The sequence below is a fragment of the Hermetia illucens genome, chromosome 1, assembly GCF_905115235.1.
Source record: "Hermetia illucens chromosome 1, iHerIll2.2.curated.20191125, whole genome shotgun sequence".
In the NCBI taxonomy this organism is placed as follows: domain Eukaryota; kingdom Metazoa; phylum Arthropoda; class Insecta; order Diptera; family Stratiomyidae; genus Hermetia; species Hermetia illucens.
In genome coordinates, this window is record NC_051849.1 from 56,635,409 (window position 1) to 56,646,955 (window position 11,547).

The 11,547-nt window shown below is 41.7% G+C and overlaps 1 protein-coding gene across 2 annotated transcripts in view; it reads right to left on the reverse strand.

Annotated features, from left to right (window-relative positions):
* The window catches only part of LOC119661350 (slit homolog 1 protein), a 399,183-nt gene extending 394,890 nt beyond the window's left edge, over window positions 1-4,293 (reverse strand). Inside the window, exons 1-2 of one of the 2 annotated variants that reach the window (XM_038070654.1) lie at window positions 4,168-4,293; window positions 1,391-1,713 (exon numbers count right to left, since the gene is read on the reverse strand). The gene's annotated coding sequence lies outside the window, so the exon portion shown is untranslated. Of the gene's footprint in view, window positions 1-1,390; window positions 1,714-4,161 lie in introns of both variants that reach the window. The other variant, XM_038070655.1, reaches the window with a different exon arrangement.
* Window positions 4,294-11,547: the final 7,254 nt, after the last annotated feature.

Here is an 11,547-nt window from a genome sequence, read left to right on the forward strand (position 1 = left end):
TAATTATTAGTATTAATTGTGCATCAACCGATATCGTAATGATTTCAAAACTGTATGTCGGATCACGAAAGCGGTTGCATGTGGTCGCAAATCCTTTGATGGTCCTGTGAAGGACGTTAACGGTCGGCTTCTCATCCACGATGATGAACAACTGAAGAGGAGGAAATAACACTTCACCACGGTCCTTAACCGTATTACATCCGGTGGCGTTCCTCCTCTTGTAGATGAAATGGCTAGTCATTCTAACATGCTGATACGGACTGATCCTCCAAACAGAAGATAAATTATTTCGGTCATTAGCGCACACAGCAAAGCCACTGGGTTTGACGATCTCCCCACAGGGTTATTTATTTATCGCTGCACCTGCAGTTAGTGCAGATCTGTTGCTTCCACTCGTACGGAAATCTTGAGAATCCGAGACTTTTTGCAGAGAATAGAAAAAGGGGATAATTGTTAAGATTCCAAAAACGGGGACCCGTTTTGAGTGTGGCATTTGCAGGGGTGTCTGCGTACTCCGTCGCAACGATAATAGCTTAAATAATCCTGAAACGTATGATCGACAGAGAGCAGGCTGGTTTCCGCCTCAGATCATTTTGGAACAGTTTTGGAAAACGTCGATCAATTTGTATATCCAGGAAGCGTAGTTTCTGCCGACAGCGGCACCAAACTAGATGTTGCTCGAGACATCAAGAGCGATAGATCCACTTTCGCTGCCCTGTCTAAAAATTGGAAATACAGTTATCTCAGGTTGACATTGTCCTGGGATAGTGCTCTTTCTGTTTTGCTATATATTAGAAGCAAAGGAAACTGAACTCTACTGTTACTCAAAAGCTTTCGTCAATAGGAACAACTTGGTCGGCGCACAGCTTGGTATGTGATGTGATAGGAACACTGAAATGATGGTGGATAGGTAACAGATGAAGGAGGGGTGACAATTGCATTGCGGGATATGCCTTGCAGTGGAATCCACTGTCCCCAGATGGCCGACGAGTACTTGGCGCAGAACAGAAGAGAAGGAGTGCGAGCGCCTCGGGAAGTCGTATTTCATGTAACCGCGAACGATGGCGCGCAGGTGTGGTTGACAAACAATACCCCACCAAGGGGTGAAGGGCAACAATTTAACCGAGAATAAAAATATTAAGTAGAGACGGTGTGTTTGCCCTGGCTGTCTTTATTCGAAAACCGATATTTCGGGAACCACTTGTTCCCTTCATCAGTGCTAACAAGTTTGCAGCCGGAATTTGCAAGAATAAATATAATCTTTAATGCAGACTGCAGTACGTGAAAGTAAACTGAACTTTCATTCCTAGTCATGAACTTCTATTGAAAATTCTTCCTTAAGCAATATTTTGCGTATCATCTGACACATAAAAACTCACAATTAACTTACCAATATTTTATTCTGTTTTCAAAACTTTTTCCAATTCCCATGTTTCGATTCCATATCCATAAAATCAAAATCCGGCAAGTTCGTCCTTATACCACGCCGCTTGTTCTTTTCTGTGTTCTTTCCTTTCTGTTCACACTCTTCAACACTTCACCACATCGAGGATTTCTTGCTGAAATTTCTTCGGCTCTAAAACACCGACACTAATTCACCACACAAACACACATTCACTTCGTCGCCAACTCCAAGGAATTCTACCGTACAACAAAGATGTAACAGCTTAAATATATCTTGGATATTATCCTTTCACCTCGCGCGCGCACCCTCTTAAATCAAAATAATGTTGTTTCCGAGGAACGGAAAAGAGACGAAAAATGGGAAATATTATCAAAAACAGAATAGGATACCGTAACAAAAAGTGTATCCCTATTCCTGTCGCCACTTCTCCCTGTTTGACTCCTTCCGCTGTTCGTGCTCCTGGAGCTGAGTAATCTAGCTGGGTAAGGTACGAAGTCGAGTAAAATATATTCGACCGTAAAGTGAAGTTCAGAAAATCTTCCCTTTTGGAGTGAAATTTAGTACGCTACATAAAATTAAAGGCTTCCATATGTTACGTGCATGGATATATGTATATTTGGCATATGAACAGGTGGCGTAATGGAGAAGGGTGGAGTTGAAGATCTAATAAAAGCAGATTTTAGGACAACGGCATGGCGGAATCAGTAACTTGTTTGGAGGGGAGCTCAATCCGATTGCTAAACATCTGTTTTAATCGAAGTCGATTAATAATTGATTTAGTTTTTTATGCCAATCAATTCCGTCAGGGTCTCGGAAATTTCACTACTTTAATCTCTACTCCAATACGAATCGCTGAGAGTGCAAAGAATTAAGCTACCCCTTTTATCTGCCATCTCTTCTGTATGTATTTTTGGAAGCAGAGTGCGGGAGCCCCCGGTCAATGGACTCCTTTTAACCGAAATATTTCAAACAATTCTGGAACAGAGTGTATCCTTAAAATGCTGATGATGCTGTAGAAATCCAAAAGATGAGCAGCAGCGCCAATATAAAATAATTTGAGCAGAAAATTCGGTCGTGAAGCAGCTATCTGTTGATCGAGCGTAATATCGTACTATGAGCATCTGCTCGTTCAAGTGCGATGGAATCTACATCTGCACTTTGAAAAGGATATCAAAGGTATAATTATACAAATCTACTTTGTAGCTTTTTATAATGGACAAGCCCGATGGCGCCGGGTAATGACTGTGAGTCATGGAATAAAACCCGAAACCAGCGTACCTAATTAAGCAAAATGAAATTAACTTTCCAGCGAGCACCTTGCTATGAAAAGCTAATGATAATTACTGGTTGGATACGCCTTTTACGCCTGAGAAAATTTCATTGTACGCAACGGAAACTTTGTATTTCATATAGAAATTTAATAAAGCTGTGGATTAAAGCTAATCTTTCTCACTTTCTCATTTAGTCACATCAGCCTCAGGGTACAAGAGAGCTGATAATGCTCCCCGTCTATTCCATTAAGTGTTATATTTCTAGAGTGTTGACATTGTCACTAAGGACCCTTGGGACATGACATGCTTTCAACTCGTTGGAATATAAAGGAAATATCCAGTCTGAATATGATAGGTAGTATCCAAAGGACACTAAAGTGAGACGAAACGGCATAAGGTGAGACTACTACTATCCGAACATTTGTTTTTTTTCCAATATTTAGAATGAGTTTTACACAATGGAGTGAAGGAACGGCGTACTTTGCACTGTACTTGTTAAAAGACATGCACTTTACAGAATACATGCTTTGAAATGATCGTGAGTTAAGCTCAAGAAGTCAAGGACAAATAAAAACCCAAAAATAACATATGCCTTCCCATCTAAAAATTCATTTCAGTTAAAATATAAAACAAACAACCAAGTTGATAAAACTTTCTCAATAAACCCCAATTGGACCCAATAAGTTACTAGCAACAAGACCTTCTCTCAACTGTGCCGCTATTAAACATAAGGACCTTCCACGTAACGCAACCCCTTACTAAAAAGAATTGCGGTTCACTTTGCGTTTTTCCACCGTATCGTTGCCACCAGGCAAATTCATGATTGAAATAGAAATCGAATCCTTGGCCAAGTATCAAATTACATCAGACTTTGCTTGCATAACCCTCATCTTATGGCTTTCGCCGTTTTTTGTTGCCACCATCCTGTTTTAAAATCTGTCCTAGCAAATGTGATTGAGTTTTCGGAAGCATTTCACTTCATAGGCCAACAATATCGATTTCTCGGAAAATGTCCAAGTTTTCTTGAATTGTATTCGTCATACACGTGAAATTTCTAACCAGCGGAATGGGCAGGATTGCCACCTTGTTTTCATGGTCATAATAAGAAGAAGGTGGTGCGACAAGTCTAAAGATATCTTAAGCGGCTAATGGATACACCGTACGCCAACAACGAAGGCTAAGGCTCAATTTATGTTAAGTGGTTTCTTTCGGGAGGGCCATATGCGAAATTTAAATTACAATTTTTTCAGACAACCCAACTGATTAAACAGGCTCAGGAATGATCCGAACAACGCACTATACATTTCAATTCAACACTATGGGCTCAGAGGACCGTGGAATCATAACGATATTATTTAATGATATAACAACGCCATAAAAGCCAATCAAACTAAACTAGTCAACGGACGGACGTAGATAATTCACGTCATATAAATAGGACAGGGAACAAAAGAGGCAACAGATGTATCACTAAAAGTATCTTACAGATACCTCAAGAAACACAACACTCCCGAGAGCTACAAAGAGGCATAACCGCCCAACAAAACACTTTACACTCAACTGACTGACCTCTCCGTAGACTCAACATAGGTAACCCCAAAGAATTAAGCAAACATTTTGAGTTGGGGCCATGAACATGGACATGGGTTTTATATGTTTCGTTATGTTCTTGCTTCATCCCCTTTCAGCCATAGAATTACTGCTTCGGATTCTACTCATGCTACTCCGTCAAGAATTGTTGCTAACTCAACGAAAGCTTTCGACGGAGAAAGTTGCCATGGGATGAGATAAAGAATTGAAAATCGACCTTGTCCGTAAAGATGGGTGGTTGTTTGCAGGGCCGGAGAGAATAAATATCATTTGCAAGTTTTAGTTCACTTGATTAGTGTAATTTGACCGTAAACACGGACGATCCAAAGCTAAATTTCAAGGTTCAAATCGTCTTCTACAGATCAAATTGACCATTGATGAAAAATGGGCGAAATTTGCCAGATACTACTACTTTGTTTTATTGAATTAAACATATCAAATAATGGGTGAATATCCAATAAAACCGAAACGGTAGCCAAAAGAGCATCACCAAGGGTTTCTTCTGATGAAATGTATCTTCTTCTTTTGTTGGTAGACGGAGCTAGAGCGTGTGCGTGTGAAATTCCCACCCACTAAAAACTACTCTCGGGCTGTCCAGCCCCAGCCATGCCGGATCACCATTTAGGCATTTCTTTGTGGCGTGGGATTGCCTTTAGACACTCATGCTTCTGCTCCTTTCTGCCTTCCTCCCTTTTTCTTCTGTGAGCAATTCATGCTGTAGTTTTACGATTACGGAGAAAACCGCAAGGCAGTTCTCCTTCGACCTCAGCATTTCCGCAACTATATTTTTCAGGCTCAGGCTACTGACCAATGCTTGTTTCACATTTCTCCTCTCCATTGCAAACCTTGGGCAAGGAAACACCACATGCTCTGGACCCTCCGGTATGCCACCAAAATTAAGATGATTCAGTGAATCATTCAAGACAAAGCGATGTCAATAATGACTGTAGCAACAGCCGTGTTCCATGAGGAACTTATTAAATTGGTAGTTGGTCTCCTCATGTTTCCGCTCAAGCGAAGCCTATTGTTAGGAAGGAGCGTTTACATCCAGTGACGTCTCGTAGAACCCCCTCCCCATCTACATTGCCAGACATCATTCGACTTTGACTATTTCTGGGTTTTGTGTGACAGTCCATACGTCTTGCATGGTACAGCATTTTTTCGACAGAACGTCGACTGAGATCATGTCCCCCGCCACCAATACTGCTCATCTGATGTAATTTTAAAAGCACTACAAACACTCAGGGCCATTAATCGATAAACCGAATTCACCTGCTTCCGTCCTTCCAGAAAGACAACGCGTAAAGTTGAATGGATCGCACCACTCCGACTAGAAGCAATCTCCGTCAGATTTTCGGTCGCTAATATCCGGCAACATTGGCTTCCTTTTGAGATGCACACTCTATGTGCTCCCTGAGCGTTAGTTTGGCATTAATCCCCACCCCCAGGTAATTGATCGCCGGTTTTGAGATGACCCACTGACTGCCACTTTCCGCTTCAGTTTACTCGTCCCTCAGGGTCAGTCCGGCTCTTTCTAGCCAGAACTCTACCGTTCTCCCAATTTCCGTTGCGTAGACCTCCACATTCTTGGGGCGCTTTTCTGTAATAAGTGCAGCCCGGTCATCCGCAAATCCCAAACCGTAGCCTTTTATGGGATAGGAAAAGCAACAGGGGACCCAGTATCCAACTCTGTGATAAACTCCTCCTGAGAGACAATTTTCAACCAGACTAGTTAAATATCAGAGAACGTCTATGTCTGCTAACGCCCCTTTAATTCGATTCCAGTTGGTGGAGCTGAATGCGTTTTTGACATTTAATATCAAAAGGGCACATCAGGCTTTTGCCAGATTCACAACCATGTTTATTGCATCCACCGCATAGTAGCCACGCCGAAAGCCATACCGGCGCTCCTGCAAGCCATTTCTATTTTCGGCAATGGGTAGCCGTCTATTCTAGATTTCTCTATCTCCTTCCTCATTGTATCCAACAGGCTGATCGGACGATAAGATACTGTATCTCTATGTGGCTTTTTGTGATTGGAAGGAGCAAATGCAATTCCTTATTGCGAATGGGGGTATTCCAGATACGTTTATGGCATCTAGAAAAAATGACGTTATTGAATTTGGTCCAGAGCTCCTAATCCGAAACCGACGGCGTCAGGGGTCTCCCAAAAACAAGGGTCGACAGCAATGTTGGGCATCAGAAATACAACGAAGTAGCTAAGGTTCATTGGAGTCCTCCTTAAGCGCCAGTATCAGAAGACCATACATATTCTGAGCAAGATAGCGAAAAATACGTTTCTGAGCATGTATCTTCGACACAAACAGCCTTTACGCCATAGCCAAACTAGAACAAGCGAGAGCAGAGAACGTGTATGTCCACTCTTTGAATTCCACCATCCCAACAAAAACGCCCAATGCAAGCCGTTTTGGGGTAGCTCGGCAATCAAGGAAAGACGTAAACATTGCTTTGACTACCACAAACCTCATAGTGTGTAACAGGAGCAGTACAATAACTTTTGATTTTCTCAGCTCGGATAACACTAACAGTTTTGAGGAGGTCTTTGATATCCCGCTAACCGACAATTGGACTTTCAGGGTGGCAAATTGGAGAGTGTCTGACCAGTGTCAGTGTCAGTCTTGTGAGCTTATCAAATCAGTATTTAACACAGCTAAAATTGGCTGGTCTATAAACAGCTCCCCGCATATACGTAAACCCCCGAACCCAGATGGCATAATACCAGCCATGCTAGAGAAACAGCAGGAAAGGTTTGTGCCGTGGTTTGTAAGGATTTCGTTTCCATATCTGAAATAATAAAAAAATTGTTGTTTCTTTTTTGTCAACACCAACGAAAAAGAAACAAGTTTTTTATTATTTCAGATAATAAATCGTTGGAAACACCGCATAATTACACTCAGTCGTTTCCATATTCCTGAAAACGTGCGAGGGTGGTTTTATACAGAACGCGAGCAGGCACGGCAATGGGTCAGCAATGAACTTTCAATCAACCAGCCTCACGGCCCAATAGGTTACAGTGGGCGGGTCACTTAATCCGTATGGATGAGGATGATCCAGCCCGGAAAGTTTATAAGGACGAGGCAGACCCTGCGTGAGATGGAACGATCGCGTAGGTTAGGACGCCAAACAGCTTTTCGGGATATCGAATTGGTGGACCTCAGCAAAAAACCGGGATGTCTGCCGTTCCTTACTAAGGCAGGCCTAGACCGGATACCGGTTGTTGCACCGTTGATGATGATGAATTAATTGTTTCCTCTCAGTTTCGTAGTATTGTCATACTTGCTAGAAGTCACTCCTTAATCAGTGTAGCATTCAAACGATAAACACAACTATCTGTCACTACGCTTTCTGCACAGTAACCATTCTAAAACTCTTGTCTTCTCTGCTCCATTTATCCATCCCATATGACTCCTTCTACTTCTTGTGAGTTTGTTACATGCTTTCATCTAATGAAAATATAACACCCGCTTCAAAAAATGCGTATACATGCTACGCTCATCAATTTCAAAACTTGGCGGACCATTGCTTTCAAGTCACAAAGGAAGTCGTACGGAATTTGATAGATTCATAGATAGGGCCCAAAATGCAACAACAGAAGAGGTGGGAGTTTTTTTCTTTTTGCTTAAAACTAGGTACGCTCATATAGAAGTACCATTTAGTCCCTTTTCGCCACATTTTTTACTATCATAATTTTCCCGCTTAGACAGCACTGCCTCTGGCATATCCATACAAGTTTATCAATCACTTCTCGCCTCTACACTTCTATCGTCTGCCGACTTATCACCTCTCGAAAAGTCATCTCCTCCGGCGTTGCACTGACCTGCCTGGTATGCTCACCCTGCTTAAAACTTTCTTCCTGTTGTTCCGTAGCTTCTCGGACCACTTCCTGCTACTTTATATCTTAATTTGTGCTCTCTTTTGCATGATCTGCAGCCTTCACCTGCCATTTACTATCAATTTCTCGGATGGTCTTTCCATGGACTTTGGAATGTCACTGGTATTATCATGCCCCGTTACTTCCTTCTGTCTACACACTTCTTAATACATTGACTTTTTATGCTACCACTGTAGGGTTTCGTCTTGCCTGTAGAGTTTCCGCTTGCCTCCCTATACCATCCTTAAGCGATTCTTCTTGTGTTGTTCTGCTGCTTCTCCAATGACTCCTTTTTGATCTTCACTAACCCCATAAAACTATCATATAATAAGATCTTTCTCCCTTTTTCATTTGACTCCTACAAATATCAGAACGAATCCTTATCCTGAATTTCGGCATACATCAAGGAACTAACTCTCCCAAGTTCGACCCTAGAAATCTTTATAAGCTTTAAGCTACCCGCACTTCGTTACTCTGTTCACCTCCACCTACTTAACGAATCTCTCCTCTTTGAACCCCCAAATGACACCTCTCACCCTTACTGAGAGCATTCAAGAGCTCGTTAAAAGTGTGTAGAACACGAGGCAGGAAGACTTCGGCAAATATTGTATGTATAACATCCAAAAGAACTCAAACAAGTGTCAGCAGTGCGCAACTCGTTGCTCCATGGAATTTTTCGAGGTTGTCTATGAAACGGAAACACACATCACTGCTATATTTACACCTTCCCATTTACTCGTTACACTCCTAGTTCCTCTCCTCGTGCCGGCTATTCTTCAATGTCATTCAGAACCATCAAAGTGCCTCCATGTCCTCCTCCTTCCCGGTATTACACGAAGGGATATTGTGATGAATAAAGTCGGTGGCGCGCCAAACAGAATGGGGCATTATACTCTTATTGATGAAGTCCTGACTCCACCCTTGCACTCTCTGATATAACAATAGGTGAAGTGTTTACGGAGAAGAGTTATTTTAATGTGATAAACTTAGACAATGGCTCTAAAGTTTGTCGCAATTAAAGTTACTGGAATCATTTATGGTACCTTTAATTTTCGATAACCCGAATATAATGTGGAGATATTTAGGCGGACGTTCTCGCTCGTGGGCGTTAGTGTGTCTGTAAATACAAAGATAAAATATAATGAGCCTTTGATCCAAATAATTATTATTGTGTACATTCATTTATAATAATTATGAGCCTCTTTGATGTAAAATTGACGCCTCCATTCATACGCATGTATTAACATGAGTATATGACTAAGTATTTTTGGTAGTGATGACCGAAAATCGGCTACGGTAGGGTCAGATGGGATAAGCTAGTGGCAAATTTTGTGGCTAATGCTTCCTTCATTTCTCATTTTTCATAATTTAGGTGACAGATCGAGGGAAACAAATGGTCAAATTAGTGGTTTGCAAAACACTTTGCTTCCTTCTTGAACCACAAAAATTTGGTGATTAACTTACGACGGTGGATGGCGCTAAGACTGTCATGGTAGTAATTATATATCCTAAGGATATATTCGTTTTTGAAAACGATTCCTGGGATGCGCTCGCGCTGTTACGCGCCAAGATTTTCACTCTACTACTATATGGGAGGAGGAAAGTGACCGCCGAGCTCCAAGCCTACGTTAATACTTGCCGGTGTGGTGTCGTGTCATCGGAGGACTCTAATCCAGCAAAATCTTGAAGGAATAACTTCAATATATCCGTGGGGATAAGGAAACTGTGATATATGGTCTATTCAATGAATAACCAAATTTTGTATGGTGGTTAAGAGAGGGAAGAGAAAGACAATACTTCCCATATACGTGAAAGGGTGGGTAAAATCTACTTTTCTGAATATAGCCGTATGTGGTCTTTTTCTTTCAACCCGTACTCCTAGCTCTTTCAGTAGCCCCAATCATCTCCCCAATTGCACTCTCCGGACTCACCATGAAGGGAACTAACGTGTTTCGACTGAAACCATTCCATGGAGTTTTGCCGTCCATCGTCTTTCGACAACCCGCTTTATCTGCGCTACCCACGATAATGCGATTCTGACTTTGTCACATTTCTGCATTCTGTACACCCTTTCATAGATCTTGAATGGTACAGCAAGCTCATTTATAGCACTAATATTTTGACTAAAGATAATGCACCCCCATGCGAACCCCACTTTGACATTCTCTGGGCACTTCTTTATAACAACTATGGCTAAGTTATTCGTAAAGCTAACCATCGTATCCTCTTCTGGGACAGAGGCAAGAAAAGTGTATATAGGAGGAGCAGAGGTAAAGAGGCACGGAATAAGAGGTTAGCTATTGTCTTCCATTTGTAGTCTAGCCTAAAATTGATAGACCAGCAGTTTACTCCAAACTACAATTTTTATTTTGCAGTGTAGATATATATTTCGGGAGCAAATTACCCCCTTCAACAGAACAAAGTTACTTCTTTGCTAGGTTTGTGGCTTTTAGTTGATGAGGAGGCCCGTGATCCATGTGGTTAATCTATTGATGTGTCGACCACGCTAAGATGGTTTCCTTGTGTGTGTTTCTCCATCCCATGTGACAAGCTGTACACAGCGGTGCAATGCCAAATGCACATACATGGCACTAACACCAGAGCTTATGCGCGGAATTTTTCTCGAACATCGCCTTCGACGGTCAAACATGCGCAATGATTTTTCTCTATCAAAAATTTCGAGCAATGCGCTGGAAGTTGAATCTACTGTATTCAGTCTTTTTGAACGAAAGGAATATGCACAGTTTTGGATAAATATAACTTTCAACAGCGCAGCATCGAGCTTTGCGGTACGCTCTGAGGCTTCTCCGACCGTGGAATTATTATAATTCTTGGCAAAAATCGACAAGCATCCAAGAACACATACGAGTATTTCAACCAATGCGTCGTTTTCAACAAAACCTTAAAAAAGACGCTTTTGTTCGAAGCCTTTATCCTGAATCTCGAGCAAAATCGAAAAGGGACCATTTCTGGAATTTGCACCAGGAATCAGTTACGATGGAAAGTAGTGAAGTTAGGAGACTTGAGACTTCCAGAGGATGCAAACAGGGGCAAGCAAGAATCGATGTTTTTCAGTGGAAACCACAGTCCTATTAGATAAGTGGATTTCGGCATTGCCGCACCGCAGGATGAAGGGTTCCACTAGTGAATGATGAAGGCTAGTGCATTTATCTGAAACGGTGTTCTTTTGGGTGCCATCAACACACTGAATAAATTCTGCTAAAAGGATGAAATCTAAATTAGTTACGTGTACTAATTTTATCTTCGCTAATAGCGAAATCCACGCTAAACTACCATTTTGGGGCATATCCTCATAACGCAGGAATTGTGCCCATACTTATATCCATTGTTGCGTAATCTCATTTTAATTCAGTGTTTCCTGAAAATTT